The sequence below is a fragment of the Canis lupus genome, chromosome 25, assembly GCF_048164855.1.
Source record: "Canis lupus baileyi chromosome 25, mCanLup2.hap1, whole genome shotgun sequence".
Lineage (NCBI taxonomy): Eukaryota > Metazoa > Chordata > Mammalia > Carnivora > Canidae > Canis > Canis lupus.
In genome coordinates, this window is record NC_132862.1 from 44,119,121 (window position 1) to 44,147,008 (window position 27,888).

General features: G+C 37.4%; 1 protein-coding gene and 1 pseudogene across 10 annotated transcripts in view; one reads left to right on the forward strand and one right to left on the reverse strand.

Moving 5' to 3' along the window:
* ADIPOR2 (adiponectin receptor 2) overlaps positions 1-27,888 on the forward strand; it is a 145,564-nt gene that overhangs the window by 48,773 nt on the left and 68,903 nt on the right. The window contains exon 1 of one of the 10 annotated variants that reach the window (XM_072799555.1): positions 6,947-7,083. The exons of the other annotated variants lie outside the window; for them this stretch is intronic. The gene's annotated coding sequence lies outside the window, so the exon portion shown is untranslated. Of the gene's footprint in view, positions 1-6,946; positions 7,084-27,888 lie in introns of those variants that run through there. 10 annotated transcript variants of the gene reach the window in all.
* Positions 3,240-4,386, reverse strand: LOC140616717 (protein SDA1 homolog; annotated as a pseudogene).

Consider the following 27,888-nt stretch of genomic DNA (forward strand, 5'->3'; position numbering starts at 1 on the left):
GGACTTGCATGCTTGTGGTGGCAGCTACTTGGTGCTGAATTAATATGAACTTTGAAAAAAATTCAGATTGATTAAAATATGAAAGATATTTCTTTTAGCTTTTATTTGTAACTGCATACCCACCAGTATACGTTCATACCTGAACTTTATAGGCTACCTAATAGCAAATTTTCTCTTATCTGAACACTAGCTATGAGAAAAGGATTTCCAGAGCCTAAAAGAGAGTTTTTCTATTCCTAGACTAGTACGAATAAATAAATGGATGGATTTTTTTCCACCAGTAGTGTCATTTTAGCTGCTGCAGTTTCTTGTGTTCCAAATGAAATTAATTTTATTTATATATAATATAATATATTATTTATAATTTATTTCAGGGGCCAACAAACTTGTGGGGCAAGTTTTGTTGTCTTTGTAAATTAAGTTTTTATTGAGATACAGCCATCTTTATTCATTTTGATGTTGTTTGTGGTTGCTTTTGCAGTGCAAGGGTAGAATTAAGTAGTGGGACAGAGACTCATGGCCTGCAAAGCCTAAAATATATACTATCTGGCCGCTAATAGGAAAAGCTTGCTGACTCCTACTTTATTTTGTTAAAAATCATGCATATGTAACGTAGAAAATTAAAATGAAAAGTATAAAGAAGAAAGTAAAAATTGTCCAGAATCACACCACTCAGAGGGGTTTGTTTTTGTGATTATTCTTACAGAATATGTTAGCGATTGTTTTTGTATAAATGGACTCATATTGTTAAGTGGTGGTTTGTAGTCTTTTTTTTTTTAAGATTTTATTTTTTTATTAATTTATTATTTTTTAAGGATTTTATTTATTTATTCATGAGAGACAGAGGAGAGAGAGACAACACAGGTAGAGGGAGAAGCAGGCTCCATGCAGGGAGCCCGACGCGGGACTTGATCCTGGAACTCCAGGATCACTCCCTGGGCCTAAGGCAGGTGCTAAACCGCTAAGACACCCAGGGATCCCCAAGATTTTATTTTTTTAAGTTCATCTCTGCACCCAAGATGGGTCTTTTTTTTTTTTTTTTTTTAAGATTTTATTTATTTATTCATGATAGTCACACAGAGAGAGACAGAGAGGCAGAGACACAGGCAGAGGGAGAAGCAGGCTCCATGTAGGGAGCCCGACGTGGTATTCGATCCCGGGTCTCCAGGATCGCGCCCCGGGCCAAAGGCAGGCGCCAAACCGCTACGCCACCCAGGGATCCCCCAAGATGGGTCTTGAATTCATGACCCTGAGATCACAAATTGCAAGGACTGAGCCAGCTGGACACACCTGTGTGTAATCTACCTTAAAAAAAAAAAAAAATATATATATATATATAGGCAAATTGAACACCGATAAAAAACAAATTTATTAAAAAAACACCTCAGATTGTTGTTATTTGGCTATTGAATACATTTATCTTTTCTGCTTTGAAGAGCTTACTAGAAAGGGGTTTGATGAACCAACGTTTTCCTGATTTGTCTTACTAGTTAAGATTAAAAAAAAAATCAGGGATAATAGATGCTCGATGGTGGTGGTGGTGGTGGTGAAACCATTTATTGAGCACTTATTGTGTACTAGGTAGTTTTTCAATACTTTACATGTATTATTTAATACCTGAAGCAGCTCTGTGGATACAGGTACTAGTATCCATAGTTAAAGATGAAGAAACTGAGGCACAGAGAAATTAACTGGTCAAGTTTATCAGCCAATTAATAATGCAGTTGGGATTTGAATCCATGCACTCTGGTGTCTGTACCCAGGCTCCCAATATGCTAGAGTGTCTCATTAGAGCACTGCTCAGGATAAGAAAGTTGAGACAACATAGAGATATATGATATATATACCTCTGGTATAATCAGTATAAAAATTTGTCCTTGTGGGATCCCTGGGTGGCTCAGCGGTTTGGTGCCTGCCTTTGGCCCGGGGCATGATCCTGGAGTCCCGGGATCGAGTCCCACATCGGGCTCCCTGTATGGAGCCTGCTTCTCTCTTTGCCATTGTCTCTGCCTCTCTCTGTGTCTCTCATGAATAAATAAATAAAATCTTTAAAAAAAAAATGTCCTTGTGCCCTTCTTTCCAGTTTCAGTCTCTGTAGAAATCCACTGCGGTCTGATATAGAGATTTCCGGCTCTTTGTCTGCTTATACAAATGTTTATTCACAAATCTGTCTGCATTAATAGACTTCATTTTTTAGAGCAGTTTTAGTTTACAGAAATTTTTGCAGATAGTATAGAAACTTCCTATATCACCTTTTTTTTTGTTATTAATAACATGCATTAATGTGGGATATTTGTTACAGTTGATGAACCAATATTGTTACATAGTCATTAATTAAAATCTGTCTTTTATAAAAGGGCTCCTTTTTATGTTGCAAAGTTGTTTTTTTAAAAAAAGATCCAGCCAGTCATTGTTCTGCAGTGTGGTTTTTTGGGTGCCTTTAAAGTATCATGCTTCTGGACTTTTCAATGCAAAAAACCCATTAATTCACTAATTTTCAGATTAACAACACAATTTTAATGGTCTTTTTGAATGGAACAGTTGCTTGGAAGCTATAGGATTCTTTTTTTCTTAAAAAGTTTGTTGTGATGCCAGTTGCTTTTCTTGGGAAGAATGCATTCTGGACATTCTGACTCCTTTTTTTTTTTTTTTTTTTTTACATTCTGACTCCTTGAAGCTGCTCAGCTTCTTCTTCTTTTTTTTTTTTTTTTAAGATTTTATTTATTCATTCATGAGAGTCAGAGAGAGAGAGAGAGAGGCAGAGACACAGGGAGAAGTAGGCTCCCTGCAGGGAGCCCGACGTGGGACTCGATCCCAGGTCTCCAGGATCAGGCCCCAGGCCGAAGGCAGGCGCTAAAGCTAAACCGCTGCCAGCTGTTCAGCTTCTTGGAGATTTTCATGCTCTTCTTCATTGGAAGAGTGATGCATATCAACCTAGTTACCATTAACATCTTCCTTACTGAGAGATATTTCCTCATCCATCTTTTTTGTTCTTAGCATTGTTTTCCTCTTTAGTTTCCAACACTTCTGTTCCTAGAATGTAAACTTCACCTAATTCTCCATATTCTTGTACTCTGGATTTTATCTGGTCTTAACCTTGCAATTTCTTCTGCATCTAGGAGATTCAGTGTTTGGAAGAACTGAGTCAGAATTGAGAGACATTTATCACTTCCTTAACTTTGCGTGTTTTATTGTGGACCAGGCCTTAAGGAAGTTAAGTCATTGAGCTGTTATGTCTTTCATAGAATCTCTTTCATTGATTCCTCTGTCATGGTTCCCCCAGAATTTTTGTCCATAACAAAATAGGTGGCCACAATCATGAGTGACTGCATGATCTTTGGGACTACCAGGTAATGAGATGTTTGTGTGTTTGTGCACCAAACAGAAGGATCTTACTACTTTGGTGCTCCTGTAGAAACCTTTGCACAAAGGGATATAAGTTAGAAAAAGCTCATGAATTCCCACCAATCTGGACAAAAGTTTCTAGAGCATCATAATTCAAACTTCTCTTTAGAGCTCTAGCTCAGCTGCAGTAGTAGTTTTTTTGCAGAATTTGGAGAATCATGAATCAAATGGATACTTGAGAAGTTAAACACCTCTGTGTGTGTGTGTGTGGTTTTTTTTCTCTCCATCTTTTGTTTCTAAGTACTTTCATTACCTTTTCAACCTTTACTCTTGTTTGGAGCCTGTTTTCCCTGTGGCATACTGCACTAACATTCTTGGTTGCTGTCCTTTTTCTCTTGTCCATCTTTTCCTAAAAAGGTCAGGGCAGCAACTAATACTTTGGTGACCTCAGAGGAGCATGAATTGCGATAATATTGACAGTCTTGGCATCATTTCAGATGCTTTTTCTGAAGAGTTCACTTACACTTTCATAGATATCTTGGCTGCAATTGCATTTCTATTTGCTAACCTGTACATGAAATTCTGCAATAGTATATTCATTTCATTCTTGTATTTTGGACTTTGATTCATTTTGTTAGTCACAAAATGAGTGTATTAAGTCATAAAAGCTTGTATAGTATATAGAAGTTTAGAGAAGAGCAGTAGCAAACTTGATGGATTGATGAGATTCTTCTCTCAGAAGCTTTGCAAAATGTTATCGGAAGATCTACATTCAAGACGGTGTAATTTTAGGAGAATAGAACTTTCAGCTCTTGAGGAAAGTCATCTAGATGTTCTGGGAAGCAGTGACCAATCAGTGCCATAAACATCACTAGCTTTGCCAGTTCTTTACTGGGTTTATTTGGTTGCAATTTGAAAATCTCCACTTGGATTTGTAGTGAATATTGTAGAAACTCCTCAGCATAGGACAGAGCATCCACTTTACTAATTCTGTAACTGCTGCAGGGTGCGGGGCAGCTAGTGTTAGTTTCCACTGGACATGATGAGTTCAGATTGGCTGGCGATAAGCAGCTCTCAGAAAACCCACACCTGATACCAGCCAACCCTTCTCAGCTGGCTTGGAATCCTGCTTCTGGATGTGAATAGAAATAGCCTTGGAGCCTGGCAGGTGGCGCCATATTGGCTCATAGTAGTGAGCTTTAAAAATTAATATTCACAATAGCTTCTCAATCAGTCCATCTGTAGTAGTTCTTTTTAGTATTTTATTGAATGGGTGAGTCATAATTTAATAGCGTTCCTATTATTGGATATTTAGATTGTTTAAATTTGTTGTATTATGTACATACCCATTATAGTACAATTGTTGATGCTAATGACTCTAGGATAACTTTCTAAGAATCTGGTTACTGAGTTGAAGGAAATACATGGTTTCCTTTTTTTTTTGCATTTTTAATTTAATTTTAGTTAACATACAGAGCAACATGGTTTTCATGTTATCAGAGTACCATCCAGAAAGGTCACAGCAATATAAATGCTCACCACAAATGTGGGTGAGGTCTAGCTTCTCCATGTCATTGCCAACTTTTTTTTAATCTTTGTTTATCTGATTGTCAGTTAAACATTTCTTGCAGTGTATTGTGGTTCTCTCTCACTAGGTGGTGTGTTTTGTTGTGATGGCATTCTTTTGAAGTTGATTTAGAATTATTTTAGGTGGAGTTTATATTCTGTAGTTCTTCCTAGTACTTTTTTTTTTTTAGATCTGCTCACCTATTTAGATCCCTCCCTAGCTCTTGAAAGCAGTATGATTTTGCCACTCCTGTTAAGAGTCTGAGGGATGGCCAGTAGACTATGTATTTCTTAAGGATAAGGAGAGTGTAGCTTTCTTTATATCGAACAGTAATCCTAGCATATAGCAAGTGGGAAGTAAATGGTGTTTTTAAAACTTAAATTAGGTTGTGTTCTTATGCTGAGTGAAGTGCTTTAATTTTGTTAAAAATAACCTTTTCAAAGTCTTTGAAATATAAACTTAAAAAAACTGCAGCATAAAATTGTCATCTTGATATATGTTCTCTGTCTCATTCTTTAATTCTGAAATGAGATAAAAAAGGCAGATGGATATCCAAGGACCTGTTAGGAGTAATTAGCCTAACCTATTCAATTTGTAGCATTTTGTATTCAGTTTTGGAAGTTAAGGAATGGATTAAATGGATTTGTTTCATGTAACCCATGGTTTTGATTTTTCTGTATTGGAGTAAACTATGTGTTAGAGGGGGTGTATGCTGGCTAAATGATTTTGTAGCCTGGCTTAATTAGACATTATAAGTGTCCAGAGAGAAGGAAAAGCAAAGCTGAATTCTGGAAACTGCCAGAGTATCTTCAGACATGGGGAAAATACCTGTGGGAAAGGACACTTGAATTTTTTAAATGTAAGAGTACAGAAAAATAGAATTTTTTTGATAGCTGATTTATAGTATTACATATTCTTTTTTTTTTTTAATTTTTATTTATTTATTTATGATAGTCACACAGTGAGAGAGAGAGAGGCAGAGACATAGGCAGAGGGAGAAGCAGGCTCCATGCACCGGGAGCCCGATGTGGGATTCGATCCCCGGTCTCCAGGATCGCGCCCCAGGGCAAAGGCAGGCGCCAAACCGCTGCGCCACCCAGGGATCCCAGTATTACATATTCTTGTTAGACTTTTGTATTTTCCACAGTATCCATGTGTGAAAACAAAGCGTTGTAAAGCATATGATCTTGAAGAGATAAACTTACCTTGTTAAATTTTTGCCATCTAGGCCTTTTGTATGCTTTTTTGTTTTGTTTTGTTTTGTTTTGTTTGTGTATTAGCTAATTATTTTTCACTGGCAGTATATTCACTTTAATCCTGTATGCCCTGAAATCTTAGTTTAGTGAGCATATATGCATGATTGTATCTATACATCCGTTCCATTGGTCGTGGAAGAAAGTGGTGTGGTGAAAACTCTTTAGCATGGTGGAACAGACAGGTTACTTTTTATTTTCGTGGAATATATTTATATCCTATTTCATCCAGAAGTGTAATAAAGTATAAGGAGGAAAGGAGGAAAAGAAAGAAGCATAATTCCATGACTAAGAATAAAATTTGGATTTGAGTGTTCTTGGCAGCAAAGGTAAAGATGGAAATATGATAAAATACATAGCACTACACAGGGAGGAGGAACAAGACCCAGTTTTCCAGGGGTAAATCTTTTCTTGACAGATTTTAAAGAACTATTTAAGTTGGGAAGTACATAAAAACTGTTGAGTTTGTTTTGTTGTCTTGTTTTTTTTTTCTTGCATGTTTTTGCTGGAGGCCTAGTTAAAGGGGTTACAGGGTGAGGACTAAGAGTTAACATTTCAAGGCAATTAAAGTAATTTTGCATGGGTTTTGGTTTGAATTTAGGCTGCAGGTGTGGTTTTTTTTTGGCTAATGGATTTTTTTCCTTAAAGTATTTCAGACATTCAGGAGAATAGAGACAAATATAATTAACATTCATATATCCACCATGCAGCTGTATCAAATGTTGACATTTTTCTCCTACTTTTTTTTTTTTTAAAGATTTTATTTATTTATTCATGACAGAGATTGAGAGAGAGGCAGAGACACAGGCAGAGGGAGAAGCAGGCTCTCTGTGGGGAGCCGGATGTGGGACTCGATTCCAGGACCCCCGGGGTCACGCCCTGAGCCAAAGGCAGACATCCAACCACTGAGCCAACCAGGTGCCCTCCTACTTTCCATTTTTAAGGTTGCACGTACCCTTGAAGCATATTCTTGGATTGCATTGCACTTTGTTCCCAGAAGTAATGATTATCATGAATTTGGTGTTGGTCATTTCTTTTTATTTATTTTTTAAAGATTTTATTTATTTATGAGAGATACACGGGGTGTGGGGGGCAGAGACACAGGCAAAGGGAGAAGCAGGCTCCATGCAGGGAGCCTCACGTGGAACTCGATCCCGAGTCTCCAGGATCATGCCCTGGGCCGAAGTCAGCACTAAACCCCTGGGCCACCAGGGCTGCCCATCGTGTTGGTCATTTCTAATGCCTGTTACTAGGTAATTACTACATAGAGATACACTCATAAATCAGAATATTGTTTTGCATGTTTTTAAATTTGATGTAAACAATATTCTACCTATTCTGTAACTTGTTTTTCATGAAACATGTATTTTTGATTCATAAGAAATTGCTGATACATTACCATTTTTGACCTAACATAAATGACAGTTTCATGTTGTTCAACCTAATTTTAGTCATAACTTTTATCTGGGATACAGTTACATTATTTTATGAATACAGCCGTTTTTATCATGTTGATAGGTATTTAGACTGTTTGCAATTTTTTCTCTTTTAAAAACAATGCTACATTGAACATTCCTGATTAGGAATATCGTGCACATATTGAAGGTCTTTGTCAACTTTTTCAGCTTGCATGTTGTGTTATAATAGGGGTTTGTGAAATCAGTTTAGGAATTAAAATAGGATAGAAAGTATCAGTTTGTATTGCAGGCAGTATAGATAAAATGTGTGAATTTTTTTTTTTTTTTTTTTTTTTGGTGTATGTGTATGTATGTGGTTACTAAGTTTTTTGCTTTTTGTTTTTTTTAAAGATTTTATTTATTTATTCATGAGAGACACAGAGGAAGAGACACAGGCAGAGGGAGACGCAGGCTCCATGCAGGGAGCCCGAACTGGGACTTGAGCCCGGGACTTCAGGATCACACCCTGGGCTGAAGGTGGCGCTAAACTGCTGAGCCACCTGGGCTGCCCACTAAGTTTTTTTTTTTTTTTTTTTTTTAAGATTTATTTGTTTATTCATGAAAGGGAGAGAGAGGCAGAGACTCAGGCAGAGGGAGAAGCAGGCTCCATGCAGGGAGTCAGGTGGGGGACTCGGTCCCAGGACCTCAGGATCACGACCTGAACCAAAGGCAGATGCTCAGCCACTGAACCACCCAGATGCCCCTAAGTTTGTTTTTTTAAAAGTTTATCTATTTTTAAATAATCTCTGCACCCAACGTGGGGCTTGAACTCACAACCCCAAGATCCAGAGTCACATGCTGTTCTGACTGAGACAGCCAGGCCCCCGTGTGATTATTAAGTTTGAATGAAGTTTTGTAGTGAATATTACCCAGAAGGGAAGTTATTGGGATATCTCCTTTCCTTTCCTTTCCTTCCCCTTCCCCTTTCCTTTTTCCTTTCCTTTCCTTTTTCCTTTCCTTTCCCTTTTCCTTTCCCTTTCCCTTTTCCCTTTTCCCTACCCTTCCCTTCCCTTCTCCCTTCCCTTCTCCCTTCCCTTCCCTTCCCTTCCCTTCCCTTCCCTTCCCTTCCCTTCCCTTCCCTTCCCTTCCCTTCCCTTCCCCTTCCCCTTCCCCTTCCCCTTCCCCTTCCCCTTCCCCTTCCCCTTCCCCCTCCCCTTCCCTTCCCCTTCTCTTCCCCTTCCCTTCCCCTTCCCTTCCCCTTTTCTTTCCTTTTTAAAGATTTTTATTCATTTAATCATGAGAGACAGAGAGAGAGACAGGCAGAGGGAGAAGCAGGCTCCATGCAGGGAACCCGACGTGGGACTTGACCAGGTCTCCAGGATCACTCCCTGGGCTGAAGGCCGTGCTAAACCGCTGAGCCCCCCAGGCTGCCCTTATGTGAACTTTGAACTGTATCACATATTGCCAAATTACTCTCCAAAATTGTCCCACTTTGTTTTAGCATGAGAATATGAGAATTTGCTGTTTCCAAATTCTGTGATCCATGGCATTGTCAGATTTTTTACATGTTTACGAATCAGATGTGATTTTTACAGATAAGATGATATCACATCATTTTAATTTTTTAATTAAGATTTTTCTTGGTTAATTATGAAATTGAGCATTTTTTCAAATGTTGAGTGACTGTTTAAGTTTCTGCTTTTTAAATTGACTCTCTGCCTCTTCCCTTCCACACCCCCATGCTCATTGCTTTGCCTTTTTTTTTTTTTTTTTTTAAAGCGAGTGCACATGTATGTTGCCAGCAGAGCAGGGGTGAGGGTGTCGGAGTCTGTGGAGTGGGGCGGACAAAAGGGGGAGAGGGAGAGAGAGAATCCCAAGTAAATTCCACATCCAGCACAGAGCCCCAGATGAGGCCAATCTTAAAATCCTGAGATCATGATCTGAGCCAAAAACAAAAGTCAGATGCCTGCCTAACTGAGCCACCCAGTCACCCTTGCTTTGTGGGTTTTTTTTTTAGCAGCTTTGTTTTTTTTTTTTTTAAATTGAGGAGTTTATGACATATTCTGTTTATGTCTATTAAGTGAATTGCAAATATTTTCTTTTAGTACATCTGTTAACTTTTTATATGATTTTGTTGAATAGAAATGATTATTATATCTATCACTATTTTTCTTATTCATTTATATCTTAAGAAATCTGTTCCATACCCCAGAGTCATTAAGAGTTTTGCATATTTTTTCTAAAAGTTTTCAGTTGCCTTGGCTTAGTTAAGCACCCAACTCTTGGTTTCTCTTGGTTTTGGCTCAGGTCATCATTTTGAAGTGGGATTGAGCCCCATATTTGGCTCTGTGCTCAGTGTGGGATCTGCTTTGGATTCTCTCTTTCTCTCATAAATACAATCTTTTAAAAAATTAATTAATTAATTAATTAATTTGACATTTAAGTCTTGATTCTGCCTGGAAGAAAAGTTTTTGTGTGTGTATGTATGACGTGAGGCAAGGATCTAATTCAATTTTTTATATGCATAGCTGGTTACTACAACACCACTTAACAATGTGTTTTATTTTTTTATTTTATTTATTTTTTTAATTTTTATTTATTTATGATAGTCACACAGAGAGAGAGAGAGGCAGAGACATAGGCAGAGGGAGAAACAGGCTCCATGCACCGGGAGCCCGATGTGGGATTCGATCCCGGGTCTCCAGGATCGCGCCCTGGGCCAAAGGCAGGCGCTAAACCGCTGCGCCACCCAGGGATCCCAACAATGTGTTTTAAAATTTGAATTCTTTCAAGCAGTTTTTGGTTCAGCATAGTAACGGCCTTTTTGTCTTTCATTAGGCTGCTTCAGATGTTCAAGTTTGTGACTTCTGAGGAAGCGTAATGTGATTGGGTGATTACTTGATTCAGAAATATAATCTAGAGGAGAGATAGATACAAAGCATATTTAGTAGATCTCACCCAAATGTCATTTCTTTAACCATTTTTGTAATAAAAACTAGGTTGCCGACAGTTTGAGGCTACACTGGTGAGGACACAGGTTGCTAGCTTTTTACATTGGTGATTCATATTCACGGACTTTGGAAACTAGATAAGCAGGTGTTCGATTGACCTCTTGATACTTGAAACTTCAGAATACAGTTGACCCTTGAACAACTTGGGTTTGAACTGCTCAGCTCTACTTAAACATGTTTTTTTTTTTTTTTTTTTTTTACAGTACAGTACTTCAAGTGTATTTTCTATTATGATTTTTTTCGGAAGCTTTTCTCTACCGTAACTTTATTATGATAATATAGTATATAACACATGATGTAAGTCTAGTGTCTTACCTCCAACCCTGATTTTTAAAGCCTTAGAACTTGACTTTTATTTTGGGATCTGACAAAATCAGATGATTTTTACTGAGGAGTAAAAACATTTTTTTTTTGTCATGTTTATGGTATTTGTCAGCTATTTTTTAAAATTGATTTTTTATTTTTTGTTAGCTTTTGAAAGTCAAATTTATTAGTAATAGTTTATACTTAGTAAAATTCACTCTTTTTTTAGATGTCCAGTTCTGTGAATTTTTACAAACATTGCTGAAGGATTTTTAAATGGCCGAAATGGACTTGATAACTAGTGGGAAGGCCTAACAGCAGCTCAGCACATAACATTGGCATCTTTTTATCACTTTGGAAATCTTTGCATTAGGCCTAACAAGAGACCAGTTGTGTCGTCAGCTCTACTGGGTTCCCCACCCCCCCATCTCTGCTTCACGTGATGATACTTGTCTGTTCCTCAGAAAAGTTAGTCAGTAGGATGTGGCAGTTAGAACATGTGATTTCACTTAAAATTTGGCCTACATGCCAGGGGGAAAAAGTAGTGTAAATGATAGAAAATGTTGCCTTTCGTTATATGTCCAAAATAATTTCTTAAAAACAAACTGATTTGACATGTTTTTTTTGTGTGTGTGTTTATAGCAGTTGCGACTTTATGAACATGAAGGCTTGAGAGTGCTTGTCTTAAAATTAAGATGTGGGGATCCCTGGGTGGCTCAGCGGTTTGGCGCCTGCCTTTGGTCCAGGGCGCGATCCTGGAGTTCCGGGATCAAGTCCCGCATCGGGCTCCTGGCATGGAGCCTGCTTCTCTCTCCTCCTGTGTCTCTGCCTCTCTCTCTCTCTCTGTGTGTCTATCATAAAATAAATAAATCTTAAAAAAAAATTAAGATGTTACCTCTTCTCAGTTATCAACTATCATTTTCTTTTTTTTTTAACATTTTCTTTTTTTTAAAGATTTTATTTATTTATTCATGATAGTCACACACACAGAGAGAGAGAGAGAGAGAGAGAGAGAGAGAGGTAGAGACACAGGCAGAGGGAGAAGCAGGCTCCATGCAGGGAGCCTGACATGGGACTCGATCCCGGGTCTCCAGGATCGCACCCTGGGCCAAAGGCAGGCGCCAAACCGCTGCGCCACCCAGGGATCCCTCAACTATCATTTTCTTAAGGACTGCATCTGTAACATGTTGGGAACTGTACCCATTTTACCACTTTTTTTTTCAGTTACCAGTTTTGTTTTATTGACATTTTTCTACTCAAAAATGTTCCGAGTGTTTGGGAAAGAATTCCAATTTTAATCAGTTGCTTTCAACATGTAGCAAGGCTCTATATTCTCCCCCATTTTTGACTGTTTCATAATATTTTCAACATTGTTGTCCAGTATGATATATTATCAGTGTCGAAACTCCTGCTTTTGGCATTTAAGTAGTATACTTTTATTGAGTACAGCTTATGGTTTTTGGAAACAGTTGTGGATAAGAGCATTGATTTGGATGTTAGGCAGAGTAGGTTGATTAGGTAGATTAGTTTGCCACTTATATAATTAACTCAGGCAAGTTATTTATAACTTTCATGGGTATTTTGTCATTTCCAAAATGTAGAAAATAGTTGTACCTGTCTCCCAGGATTATTGTAAAGATTAAAGAGATAATTCTCGGGAAATGTTCTTTGTGTGTAATATTCAGTGCATGTTAGTTGGTCTCATCCTCTACATCCAGCAAAGGTTTTTTGACCTGCTGCTTTGCGTCCAAACTGTGCTTGGTGTTGTGATAAAAAAATGGATTTTAGAGGCTTCTTGACCCTAAGAAGTTTCACTCTTCAGGAGGGGAAGACAGGTATGTAAACAGATAAATGAAATAAATTGTGACAGGTACTGTAATAAAAACAGTAAGTGAGAAGAATAAAGGACACAGTATCAGGAGCCTGGGGAGATCAGGGAAATTAATTTCTGCCTCTGAACTTCTTAAGAAGTGTGAGTAGAAATTCCCCATTAATTTCTTGGGCACATACTTTATTGAATACAGTTACTGTTTGCCAGTTGCTATTTTAGGTGCTGGGAATATAGGAGTAAAGCAGGCAAGGTCCCTTCTCAGAAACTTTCATTCTAATAGGAAAATACCAGTAGTAAAAAAATCACAGACCGGTACTGTAAAAGAGATTAAAATTAAAAGGTCATGTGACAAAGAGTAAGTGGAGTTAGAGGAGGTGATTTAGATTGTGGACAAGGAAGGATTCTTTGAGTAGGTGACCTTGAAGTTGAGATTAGCCTGTGGAGAGGGAGTCTGTAATGGGTAATTATGAGAGGATGAGCATTCCAGGCTTTGGGAAACCAGGTAACAAAGCCGATTGAACTTTTGGAGTGTTAGAGGAACATATAGGTCAGTGTGGCTGGAGTGTAGTGTGCAAGGGGCAGAGGAGTACAATATGAGGCCAGAGGTAGGGGCTAAGTCATTTAAGGTTTTGTAAACCATAGTAAAGATTTCTTAGTTATAAAAGAAAGTTATTGAAGAGCTCAAAGCAAGGGAGTGCCTCTTGATGAAGATCACTGTGACTGCTGTGTTTGGGGAGTAGATTCTGGATTCTGAGGATAAGGAGTGAGGATAGTTAGGTAACAAAGATGGAACCAAGGAGATCTTTATAGGCTATTGTATTTAGGATGGGTGAGAGAGATTTTAATTTCTGGCTTGAACCAGAACACAATAGAGGAGAGAAATGGGTAGATTTGGGCTGTGTCGAAGACTGAATTAATTAGTAGGACCTGCTGACTGAATTATGACCAGTGAGAGAAATCCTGGGACTTAATGCAATTAGAAGATTGGTAGTGTATTTTAACTGGATATAGGTAATTCTGGAGGGGAGAAGGTAATTCTCCCTAGAAGGTAACTGGAATAGGTAATTCTGGAGGGGAGAAGAGGTTTTGTGGAAAATCATGAGTTCTGTTAAGTTTGAGGTGCCAATTAGACATCCGTGTAGAGTTTTTATACTTGGTGGTAAGTAATAGTTCTAGGTTATGGGGTTCAGTGAGAGATAAATATTTGGCATTGACTCGTATCTGCTAGATTTGGTGAGGATTTCAACTTTGTTAAGTGTAGGCTCAGTGGAAATAGAAGATAGGTTGTAGAAAGGTTTGAGGATGGAGTGCAAGAGTGAGGTTGGGGAATGGAGACAGCAACCATAGACTCCTCTTTGAGACATTTTCCTGTTTAAGGGAAGCAGAAGAATAGTTGTGTCTATATGTAAGGCCTAGCTTGGATGCAGTTATTATTTGAGTGTGTTCTAAAGATTATTTTATGTACCTTACCCAGTTATCTGTATAGTTTGAGATAAATGATACTTTTCCTTTTGTGACATGAGAGATTTTAGTCTAAGAAAGTTAAGTGACAATTCAAGAATTTACAAGGCGATGGAACCTGTAATTGTACTCACTTTGATATCCCATATAGGGTACTTTTTGATATACCAAAATGCCCTTTAAATTTTTATGAATTTGTTCAAGCCCCATCTACGAGTTTTTTAAAAGATTACAAGATGAAAGAAGTGAAAATTCTTTATAAGCTGTAAATTGTCACAGATTCTTTGGGAGAATCTTTTCTTGATATCCTTTTTTGTAAAACAAGAAACTTTGATAGGTAACAGTACGAATCATGTAGCTAATTGTTAGGTTATTTAATATAAAAAGCTGACTATAGTTCTTTTTAAAAACATTTTATTTATTCATGAGAGACATAGAGGCAGAGACATAGGCAGAAGGAGAAACAGGCTTTGCAGGGAGCCTGATGTGGGACTTGATCCTGGGACCCCAGGATCACGCCCTGGGCCGAAGGCGGACACTCAACCGCTGAGCCACCCAGGCATCCCCTAATTATAGTTCTTAATAAAATTATACAACTTTGGGACACCTGGGTGGCTCAGCGGTTGAGTGTCTGCCTTTGGCCCAGGGCGTGATCCCAGGATGCTGGATCGAGTCCCGTATTGGGCTCCTTGTGGGGAGCCTGCTTCTCCATCTGCCTGTCTCTCTGCCTGTCTCTCTGCGTCTCTCTCATCTCTCTCTCATGAATAAATAAATAAAATCTTTTAAAAAAATAAAATTATACAGCTCAGAAATTTAGCAGAAACTTTATTACAGGATAATAATGCTCTTTGACGCTTAAATAATGTTTTACAGGTATATGTTGTATCACCACATGGTAATTCCTGTAATTTATGTAAGCATTTTACTAATATTGTAACTAATTTTCAGTTTCTTTTTTTTTTTAATTTTCAGTTTCTTATGCTAGGTATGATATGAAAAAACTGTGGACTAGTATAGTCCACAGAAAAAACTGTGGACTAGTTCTAGCATAGTCTCCAGGAAATGATGAGAAATCAGAAGATGGATTCTTTATGGAAAGTTTAACGAATAAGAAATAATTTCTTTTTTCTTTTTTTCTTCTTTTCTTCCTCCCTCCCTCCCTCCCTCCCTCCCTCTCCTCTCTTTCTTTCTTTCTTTCTTTCTTTCTTTCTTTCTTTCTTTCTTTCTTTCTTTCTTTCTTTCTTTCTTTCTTTCTTTCTTTCTTTCTTTCGACAGAAAGAGAGTGGTGCATAAAAGCAGGGGGAATGGCAGAGAGAGAGGCTGAGCAGGGAGCTTGATGCAGGGCTCCATTCCAGGGCCCTGAGATCATGATCTGGACTGAAGGCAGATACTTAACCGACTGAGCTACCCAGGAGCCCCAATAATTATTATTGGGTTTTTAAAGATTTTATTTTTAAGCAATCTCTACACCCAACGTGGGGCTCAAATTTAACAATCCTGAGATTAACCGACTGAGCCAGGCAGGTGACCCTGAATAAGAATTATTTAACCTGGATTAGTCAAATATTGAATGAATAAATATTTGTAGTAAAGTAGTGGATGTTATTGTGGAGAACTAAAATAGATGATGTCTTTTAACATTCACTCTAAATAGAATTAATTTCTATTAGATCTTACGGACTACTGAACATTTAAAGAAACCCTTGTAGATCACCATCCTTAGAGACCTTTAAGAACATATTGAATGTTTTTCACTTGGTAACATAAAGCATTGAATCTGGCACATATTTTAAAATCTTGTATTTGGCTTTATTCTTTATATTGCTTAATGAAAGAAGATTAGGTATTATTGGTTATTTATTGTATTTCCATAATTTTCCAGTTCATCATATGAATGTGAGCTAGGGCTTCAGCCATATATTTTAAAAGTTAAATTTATACTTAGTTAATCCTTTTTTATACTGTGGGTATGTCATCTTCCAAATAAAAAACAGCAAAGAGAATGTAGAAATTGAGGATGAAATGACATTAAGGTGGTTTTTAAATTGCTTGTTATTAGTGTTTGTTGTGATCAGAAGCTTTTGAATCTTCAAGTATGACTACCACTAGCATGTGGTTTTTGTTTTTGTTTTTGTTTTTTTTTTTGGCATGTGGTATTTTGGCTAGGCTTTCTCACCAAAGATCCCAGTCTATCACCAACCTCACAGGGCATGATTTAAATTAATTCTTGGGGCTTTGCCTCTGTTAGCTTATTCAGTTCTCACAACGACATATGAAGTAGAGATTGTTCGTTTTTTTACAGATTAGCTTCTTATCTGCCATGGACCTTTGTTGTTAAAAATTAGGATGTTAAGTTTTCACATTCTGAGAGCCAATAGTGTGATGTCTCTTTGTGTTGGGACACAGTGCATAGAATGTAATAGTTGAAATCTAGTGGCATCACTTTCTAGTTCTATAATTAGATTATTCAGTAGTAGAGGATGGGCTGCAAAATATGTTCTAGGGTTTTGTTGACCTCCTCTAAGGTAAAGTAGCTAATTTCAGAGTGACTTAAAGTTGTAGATGGAAACTATTCTAGTGTGGTCTGTCATTGCACACTGAAGTATGCCTATGACGTTGGTGCATGGTTAACAAGATTTCTGTTATCCTGAGATTTGTTATCAAGTTCATGCTTTTCCTTCATTGGAAACCTGAGTGGTACCAAATGTTCTACATGAAGCATTGTTTTTTTCTTTTTTTTTTAAGATTTTATTTATTTATTCATGAGAATGCACAGAGAGGAGAGAGAGGCAGAGACACAGGCGGAGAGAGAAGCAGGCTCCATGCAGGGAGCCTGACGTGGGACTTGATCCTGGGACTCCAGGATCATGCCCTGGGCTGAAGGCGGTGCTAAACCGCTGAGCCACCCAGGCTGCCCAAGTATTGCTATGTTGTATCCCTTATTACTACTTCTTTCAGACTTCAATGTGAAGTAAAATATAGTGGATAAAAATCAACTACTAGTGGAATGGGATTATTATTATTATTATTATTATTATTATTATTATTATTAAAGATTATAGAGAGGCAGAGACACAGGCAGAGGGAGAAGCAGGCTTCATGCAGGAAGCCCGATGTGGGAGGATCAAGCCCTGGGCTGAAGGCAGATTCCCAAATGCTGAGCCACCCAGGCACCCCCATACTTCATAGTTCTTAAACCTTTAATTTGGTACCTTTTATTGTATAAGCTGTGAACTTTATGGGCTCTAAGCTGAACATGTTTTTTTGAAATATATTTTTATTTTCTTTATTCATCTAATTATTAATAGTAATTTTACTTTATTTTATTTTTTTATTTTTATTTTTTTATTTTTTATTTTTTATTTTTTAAAAAGATTTTATTTATTTATTCATGAGAGACACAGAGAAAGAGGCAGAGACACAGGCAGAGGGAGAAGCAGGCTCCATGCCGGGAGCTCAATGTGGGACTTGATCCCAGGTCTCCAGGATTACACCCTGGGCTGAAGGCGGTGCCAAACTGCTGAGCCACATGGGCTGCCCGTAATTTTACTTTTAAAAAATTTTACCTTTTGGGCAGCCCCAGTGGCTGTGTATCTCTGTGAATAAATAAATAACATCTTAAAAAAATTTTACCTTTTTTTCATTTATTCCTCAAATAATCAGCAAATTTAGCTTTTCTTTGCTGTTATTAATCATTCATTAATAAAATTATAGAAGTAGCATAAGTTAAGAGCACCAGGAGTGAGACTGACTGGATTCAAATTCTAACTCACCAGTTACTAGTTGTATGTTAGTTATACAGATTGTCTTGCTTTATTTCCTCATCTATAAAGTGGGGATTGATAATACCCATATAATAGGGTTTTTACGGAGTTAATTCTTATATATTCTTTAAAAGACACAGTGCCTGGCATATGGTAAAACACAAAATAAGTCATAGCTGCTATTACCATATTTCTTTTGGTGATAAAATATACATATGTAGCTTACCATTTTGACCATTTTTAAGTTTACACTTCAGGAGTATTAAATATTAAATACATTCACAATGTTATGTAGCCAACACCAGTATCCCAAAACTTCTCTATCACCTAAAACAAAAATTAAACATTAGCAATAACTTCCCTTTACTCTCTGTGACTAGCCCTGATAATGTTCTACCTGTGATCATTCTGTAGCATGAATCTGAACTTCATTCTCTTTTGTTATCATTAAAAAAATTTTTTTGGGGGGGCTTTTTTGTTATCATTGGTAGCTTAATCGGTCTTTGTATGTTTATAGTACATTTTGTTTATCTGTTCATCTGTCCATGGATACTAGTAGAGTTACTATGTTTTGGCTTTTGGGAGTGTTGGTATACAAATATCTGAATCCCCTGCTTTCAATTATTTTGGCTGTATATCTCGGAGTAGTATTGCCAAATCACAGTAATTCTGTGTTTAACTTTTTGAGGAACTTGTCACTGTCGTTTTTATTACCATTATCATCATTTGGTAAAATGTATGGATGAGCTTTTATTTTTTAGAAATTATTTTTATTACCCAGGTGCTATTAACATTGTGGTATACATGTTTATTGGAAGCTGTGTGCATAATTTTCCACTCCTTGAATTGAAATTTTTGTTGTGGAGTATTATGTTTAAAGCTGTGGAGCTGGGCTTGCCTTGCTTGCTCTCTCTTTTCTTTTTCTTTTCTTTTCTTTTCTTTCTTTCTTCTTTTTTTTTTAAAATTTTTATTTATTTATGATAGTCACAGAGAGAGAGAGAGAGAGAGAGAGGCAGAGACATAGGCAGAGGGAGGAACCCGACGTGGGATTCGATCCTGGGTCTCCAGGATCACGCCCTGGGCCAAAGGCAGGCGCCAAACCGCTGCGCCACCCAGGGATCCCATGTACATCACTTTATATACTGGTAATACCCAGTTCTTTTTTCAAGCTTATTTTCATTAAGGAAACACAAATGAATTGTGTTTCCTAATGTCAACAGAATATTTGTCACCTCAAACTTCCTTTCCAAAAACAAGTTCATTCTTGTTCCATATTATTGTCCCCTTTATCATCCTTTTATCTCAGTGAATGCCATACTCTAAATACACTCCACTTAAGCAGAAAACCTGAGTCATCTGATTTTTTTATATTCTTCATTGACCCTTATTTAATCAATCATTCAGATGTTGATTTTTCTTTACTAGTATATCTTTAATCTGCCCCTTGTTCTTTAATTTCTGAACACACCTTGCAGTCCTTGTTTGCATATGCTATTTTCTTTGTACCTTTACGAATACTTTTCATCTGTTGTGATTGGCAAACCCCTTTTATAAACCTTCGACCTCTCTTTTGGACAGAATTAGTGACTCCTTGAGTCTCTGCTCCTAGAGCATGTAAGGCCAAGTCTCTATTGTAAGTCTGTAGTTTTATAGTTTCATATTTGATCATCTATAGAACATCTATTATTGTCTTCTGGGAACATAGCCTTAGCAAACTTAAAAGTAAGTCTGCCTACAGATAAATTATTTTGTGAGAATGTATTTTCTAAAAAGAAAAGTAGTAGAACTTATGCTTAAATGATCTTATACAGAAAATGAGTCTCTTTTACAACGAACATTGTAGGCATAATAATTCACTCAATGAGAGGATATTTATTTATTTATTTGATAGCACAAGCAGGGGGAGCAGCAGGCAGAGGAGAGGGAGAAGCTGGCTTCCTGCTGAGCAGAGCCTGATGTGAGGCTTGATTCCAGGACCCTGGGATTATGACCTGAATCGAAGGGAGACGCTTAACTGAGCCACCCAGGCGCCCGAGTAAGAGGATATTTAATGTAGACATTGGGAAGGAGGAGCCTTGTAATAGGAGGAGGTATAAGATTTGAAAAATTCAGGACTCCTGGGTGGTTCAGCAGTTGAGCCCAGGATGTGATCCCAGAGTTTCAGGATCGAGTCCCGCATTGGGCTCCTGCATGGAGCCTGTTTCTCCTCCCTCTGCCTCTGTCTCTGCCTCTCTCTGTGTCTCTCATGAATAAATAAATAAAATCTTAAAAAAAAATTTCATTTAGTTAGAGCAAGAGAGTGAGAGTGAGAGAGAAGAGAGTGGGGTGAGGGGCAGAGGGAGAAGCAGACTCCCTGCTGAGCGGGGAGCCTGATGTGGGGCTTAGTCCCCATATGGAGCTCAATCCTGGGACTCCGGGATCATGACCGAGGCCAGAGGCAGATACTTAACCACCTGAGCCATCCAGGTGCTCCCATAGCATCTTGATCAATGAAAATTTTCTGTGTAAGTAGAATAAAGATTAACTCTTCTGACTGACAGATAATGATACTCAGAAGTCTTACTTTCCATCTCCTACATTACTCCCTTTTACTGTCAAGAATCTTAGAGCAAATTAAAACTTAGTTCCAAGTACTTTTCCTATTTTTACTCTTCCTCACTAGACAATCATTTGTTTAAGCACAGTGGGGCAGTTCATAGTTTTAATACTTTTGTTCTAAATTTTTTTTTCTCCTCCACTCATAATTTCTTTTTGGAACTTGCAGTAGATCATCATGATATAGATAAAAATATTACACCTCAGGACTATGTCTTCTCTGTTATCCCAAGAATGTGCTGGAGGTTATTAGCCTGAGGTTGGTTTTTTGATTCCTGGTAGTATACTATAATAAATATTTGAATATTGGCTTTCATGTATTGTTTGTGTATTAGTTTCTGGAGAAAGTTTAAGTTCCTAGATTTTTTGACTTGGAATGTTTTTCCTTTATTAGTAGTTTAGAAATCATAGTTAGACAATCTTTTTTATAGTTTTTTTCTTTAGAATGATAAGCATAGAAAGTGATATATATATTACCATATGCTTTTTTTTTTTTTAATTTTTATTTATTTTTGATAGTCACAGAGAGAGAGAGAGAGGCAGAGACACAGGCAGAGGGAGAAGCAGGCTCCATGCACCGGGAGCCTGATGTGGGATTCGATCCCGGGTCTCCAGGATCGCGCCCTGGGCCAAAGGCAGGCGCCAAACCGCTGCGCCACCCAGGGATCCCTGCTTTTTTGTTTTTTGAGTAATGTTTGCTTTTAATAGCTTCTAGTTATTTTCTTATCCTATCCTGAATAGTTGACTTCCAAATTTAGTTTCCATTCTCCCCCAAAATGCTGTATTTTGTTTTTTTTGCTGTATATTGAATTGCTTCTACTTACTTCTTAGGAGAAAGAAATATCATCTATATAACTATTTCTTGCCTTGTAGTAAGACTGTAGTGAGAAGGCAGGGAAAAGCACAAAATTTGGCATATAGTAAATTTTATTTAAAGAAATGAGTGGGCAGCCCCGGTGGCGCAGTGGTTTAGCGCAGCCTGCAGCCCAGGGCGTGATCCTGGAGACCCTGGATCGAGTCCCACGTCAGGTTCTCTGTATGATGCCTGCTTCTCCCTCTGCCTGTGTCTCTGCCTCTCTCTCTCTCTGTCTCTATGAATAAATAAATAAAATCTTAAAAAAAAATAAATGAGTGAGTGAATGGATGAATAGGAAACAAAGCTGAATTCACACGATAGGAATACCACCTTGTTTAGTGGTACTATTCATCCTAGGATCCTTAGCTAAGAACTGAGGCACATTGGAAAAGAACAAATAAAAAAATGTGGAGGAAAGAGTATTATATATCATTTAAGCACCTGCTGTGTACCTGTATATAGTATGTCCCCATTTCTGAAAGCGCATTGTGATTCTTGTTTACATTTTAAGCTAATCTAAAGCTAAACTAAGTTGTTTGGGAAAATTCCAAGGCATCTCTAGAGATAATTGGATATACCTCTAGGACCTCACATAATCATAGTCACTATAGTTATGGGTATTAAAGTTTTCTTACAGAGCTTAGGCAGGAAAAGTTATAATTAGTAGGTCTTTACCTTGAGTAGTGAATTTTACTCAAAATCCTAAGAGACAGATTTTTTGAAAGGACTATTTAATCAGTACTGTTACAGCAGAGACACTTGACGAGCCCTCTATATTGTTTATAGCTAACATTTGATGACCTGGGTTTCAGAGTACTTAAATTCTTAGCTTTTTATTTCTTTAACTACAAAATTTTCTGGTTAATTTGCTGATCATTAGCACCTCTTTAAGGAGACAGAGCACAGAATGGAAGAGTGTAAATCATAACTCTAAAGGATAATTTTTTTTACCTTAATTAATGGTTTGGGGTAGAAGCAAATTAAAACTGTGTATTTACAAATTTCAATGATCTTCAATTAATTACAAATTTCAATAACTTTTTTTGGCTACTGTGACAGGTAAATTATGCTTTACCTAATTAAAAATTAGTTTATATCACATTTTTTAAAGATTTTTTTTTATTCATTTATGAGAGACATAGAGAAAGAGAGAGAGAGAGAGGCAGAGACACAGGCAGAGGGAGAAGCAGGCTCCTTGCAGGGAGCTTGATGTGGGACTTGATCCTGGGACTTCAGGACCACACCCTGGGCTGAAGGCAGCACTAAACCACTGAGCCACCGGGCTGCCCTAGAATTTCATTTCTTTTTATGGCTGAAGAATATTCTATATTACGATTATACCACATTTTGTTTATCCATTCATCTGTTGTTTAAACTTTTTGGCCATTGTGAATAGTACTGCTATATAGATTCCTTCCCTGATCTTTCTAGCTTTACTGAGGCTTTTTTTTTTTTTAAGGTTTATTTATTTATTTATTCATGAGAATACACGGAGAGGAGAGAGAGAGGCAGAGACACAGGCAGAGGGAGAAGCAGGCTCCATGCGGAGAGCCGGAGAGCCGGACGTGGGACTTCATCCCTGGTGTCCGGGATCATGCCCTGGGCTGAAGGTGGCGCTAAACCACTGAGCCTCCTGGGCTGCCCTTTACTGAGGCTTAAAGTGACAAATAAAACATTATATATAATTCAGGAGAATAGGATGATTTGATTGATATACATATGTATATATACACATACATATGTATATGCACATATATATATATTTGTGAAGTGGTTACTGCAAACAAATAATTAACGTATCCGTCACCTTACAGTTCTCTCCTCCTCCCTTTTTATTTGGCCCTGAAAGCACTTCAGATTTACCCTCTTAGTAGATAGATAGCAAGTACACAGTAGAGCATTATTAACTGTAGTCACCATGCTGTATATTAGATCTCCAGAACTTACTCATCCCGCGTTACTAAAACTTTGTACTCTTCAGTTTTTCCATGTCCCAACTACCTAGCCCCTGGCAACTGCCAATTTACTTCCTGTTTTTTGAGTTCGACTTTTTTAGATTCCACATATAAGTGAGTTCATGCAGTATTTGTCAATTTCTGTCTGGCTCATTTTACTTAGCATATAGTATCCTTCAGTTTATCTATGTTGATGCAAGTGGCAGGATTTCCATCTTTTAGTGCTATGTGTGTGTGTAATGGGATACTATGTATCCTAATTTCTTTATTCATCTGTCAGTGGACACTGGTTTTTTCCATGCATATATTGTGAATAATGCTTCCAATGAACATGGAAGTGCAGACATCTTTTTGAGATCCTGATATCCTTTCATTTTTGGCTGTATATCCAGAAGTGGGATTGCTGGATCATCCTCATCAGTTCATGTTACTTTTTATCTTTTTGGTAATAGCTGTTCTAACAGGTGTGAGGTGATATCTCCTGGGTTTGATTTGCTTTCCCTGATAACTAGTGATATTGAGCATCTTTTCATATACCTGTTGCCATTTATGCGTTTTCTTTGAATATGTGTCTTCTCAGATCCTTTGCTTATTTTTTAGTTTGAATTATTTGTTTCTTTGCTGTTGAGTTGAGTTACTTGTGTATTTCAGATATTACCCCTAATTAGATGTATGGTTTGCAAATATTTTCTCTCTTTCTGTGGGTTGTCTCTTCACTCTGCTGATTGTTTTCTTTGCTGTGCAGAAGCTTTTTAGTTTAATGTAATCCCACCATCTTTTTGCTTTGATTACTTTTGCTTTTGGGGGCCTATGCAAAAAATCATTCCTGGGCTAATGTCAAGAAACTTTTCCCCGTTTTTTCTTTAGGTTTCTTTAGGTTTTACAAGATCAAGTCTTACATTTAAGTCTAATTTATTTTGAGTTGATTTTTGTGTGAGATAATGGTCCAGTTCTGTACTTTTGCATGTGAATAGCCAGTTTTCCAACACCATTTATTAAAGAGACTATTGTTTCCTCATTATGTGTTTCTGCCACCATTGTTGAAGATCAGTTGACTGTAGATGTATGGGTTTATTTCTGGGCTCTCTGTTTTGTTCCATTAGTCTATGACTCTTTATGCCAATACCATAGCTTTGTAATAGATTTTGAAATCAAGACGTGTAATGCCTTCCGCTTTGTTCTTTTAGCCCAAGGTTACTTTGACTACTTGGAATTCATTTTGGTATCATGGATTTTAGGACCTTTCCCTCCTCTATTTCTTGAAAAATGTCACTGGAATTTTGGTAGGGATTGCCTTGAATTTGTAGATTGCTTTGAGTAGTATGCACATTTAACATTGTTAATTTTTCCAATTCATGAGCGTGGAGTAACTTGCCATTTATTTGTGTTGTCTTCAGTTTCTTTCATCAGTATCATAGACTTTTTAGTGTATAGATCTTTCAGTTCCTTGGTTAAATTTTTTTTTTTTAATTTTTATTTATTTATGATAGTCACAGAGAGAGAGAGAGAGAGGCAGAGACACAGGCAGAGGGAGAAGCAGGCTCCATGCACTGGGAGCCCGACGTGGGATTCGATCCCGGGTCTCCAGGATCACGCCCCGGGCCAAAGGCAGGCGCCAAACCGCTGCGCCACCCAGGGATCCCTCCTTGGTTAAATTTATTTCTAAGTATTTCATTCTTTTATTTTTAAAATTTTATTATTTTTAAAAATTTTTATTAGTTTTAAATTTCATTCCTTTTAAAGCTATTGTAAGTGAGATTGTTTTCTTAATTTTTTTTGGATGGTTCAGTGCAATTTTTGTATATTGGTTTTGTGTCTGCATATTTATTGAATTTGTTTATTCTAAAATTTTTTGGTGAAGTCTTTGGTTTCTTTGTCTTGGTTTTGTCTTGTCTTTGTCTTTGGTTTTTTTGGTCTTTTTCTCTTTTAAAAAAATATTTTCTTTATCTGAGCTAGAGAGCACAGGGTGAAGGGTGGGAGGTGCAGAGAGAGAGGGAGAAGCATACTGCCAGCTGAGCGGGGAGCCCAACACGGGGCTCAATCCCAGGACCCTGGGATCGGGACCTGAGCCCAAGGCTTAACTGACTGAACCACCCATGTGTCCCTTTGGGTTCTTTTCTATATAAGATCATGTCATCTGCAAATAGAGATTTTACTTCTTTTCCAATTTGGATGCCTTTTCTTTTTCTTGCCCAAATCCTCTAGTAGGACTTCCAATGCTATATTGAATAGAAAGGGTGAGAATTGGCATCTTTGTCTTGTTCCTGATCTTAGATGTTTAGCTTTTAGCATTTTATCATTGAATATGGTGTAAGCTTGTCATTAGCTATTGAGATGTTAGCTATTGAGATGGTCATATGAACTGTGATCATATTGATCTTGTTAACTGGAATATAATACATTTGTTGATTTGCATATGTTGAACCGTTCCTTGCATCCCAGGTATAAATTTGACTTTATCATGTTATGTGATTGTTTAAATGTGCTGTTGAATTAGGTTTCCTAGTATTTTGTTGAGGATTTTTGCATCTATGTTCTTTAAATTATTGATAGAATTCACCAGTCAAGTCATCTGGTCATAGGCTTTTCTTTGTTCAAGATGTTTGATTACTGTTTCAATCTTCTTTTGTTATGGTTTGTTCAGATTTTTTTTCTTTTTTCTTTTAAAGATTTTATTTATTTATTCATGAGACACACAGAGAGAGAGAGAGAGAGAGAGAGAGAGAGGCAGAGATACACAGGCAGAGGGAGAAGCAGGCCCCATGCAGGGAGCCCGACATGGGACTTGATCCCGGGTCTCCAGGATCACGCCCTGGGCTGAAGGCGCCACCAAACTGCTGAACCACCCGGGCTGCCCAGATTTTTTTTTCTTCATGATTATGTCTTGGTAGGTTGTATGATTGTCGTTTATCCATTTCTTCCAGATTATCCAATTTGTTGGAGTGTAATTGTTTATAGTAGTATTTTATGATTTTTCATTTCTTCAGTATCATTTATAATATGATTTATTTGAATCTTTTTGCATGATTAGCCAATCCAAAGGTTTGTCAGTTTTATCTTAAAAACAAAACAGGGATTCTTGGGTGTCTCACTTGGTTAAACATTTGCCTTTGGCTCACGTCCTGATCCCAGGGTCCTGGGATTGAGCCTCACATTGGGCTCCTTGCTCACGGGGAGTTTACTTCTCTTGTTCCCTCTGCCTCCCCAGCTCTTGCTTGCTCTCTCTCTCTAAAATGAAAAAATAAAATATATTTAAAACAAAACAAAACAAAACCCCAGGCACCTGGGTGGCTCAGTTGGTTAAACACCTTCCTTGCTCAGGTCATAATCCAGGAGTCCTGTGATTGAGTCCGATGCCTGGCTCCCTGCTTGGCAGAGAGTCTGCTTCTCCTTGCCCCTCTGCCCCATATGTGTGTACAAATAAAGTTTTTTGAAAAAGATAAAAATAATCTTATTATTTACTTCTTTCTGCTAACTTTGGTTAGCAGTTTGTTCTTTTTCTAGCTCCTTGAAGTGTAAAGTTAGATTGTTTATTTGGGAGTTTTCTTTTTTCTCAAGGTAGATATTTATTGGTTTAAACTTCCTTCTTATGGGATCCCTGGGTGGCGCAGCGGTTTGGCGCCTGCCTTTGGCCCAGGGCGCGATCCTGGAGACCCGGGATCGAATCCCACATCGGGCTCCCGGTGCATGGAGCCTGCTTCTCCCTCTGCCTGTGTCTCTGCCTCTCTCTCTCTCTCTATGTGACTATCATAAATAAATAAAATTTAAAAAAAAAAAATAAATAAACTTCCTTCTTAGAACCCTTTTTACTAGAAGTTTTGATTTTTTTTTTCCATCTTTATCTTAGCATATTTTTTTATTTCTCTTTTGATTTTTGTTTTGACCTATTGGTTGTTCAGGGGCCTGGCATATAATTTCTGCATTTTTTTGAATGTTCTCATTTTCCTCCTGCTGTTGATTTCTAGTTTCATACCATTATGGTTGGAAAAGATACGAGGTATACTTTTAGTCCTTTACATTAGTTACGGTTTATTTTGAGGCCTAACATGTGATCCATCCTAGAGAATGTTTTCTATGTGCCTAAGAAGAATGTGTATTTTGCTGCTATTGGATGGAATGTTCTATACATAACTATTAGGTCTACTTGGTCTAAAGTGTTTTCCAAGCCCAGTATTTGCTTACTGTGTTGGGATGATCTATCTATTTTTGAAAGTGGGTATTGCTATTTATGTGTCCTTTTAGCTTGGTTAATATTTACTTTATATATTTAAGTTCTCTGATATTGGTTGCATGTGTATTTACAATTTTTATATCCTTTTGATGAGTTGACCCCTTTATTATTACATAATGACTGTCTTTTTTTAGTAGTTTTGTTTTTAACTTTTATAATAGAGTTGCAAGTGATGTGCACATCATCAGTACAGTATTAGTCTGTATTTGAATATATACTTTGTCAGTGAGTGTTAGAATTTCATATGTTTTCATGTTATTAATTAGTATCCTTTGATTTCAGTTTGAAGAATTCTAGCATTTCTTATAAGGAAGGTGTG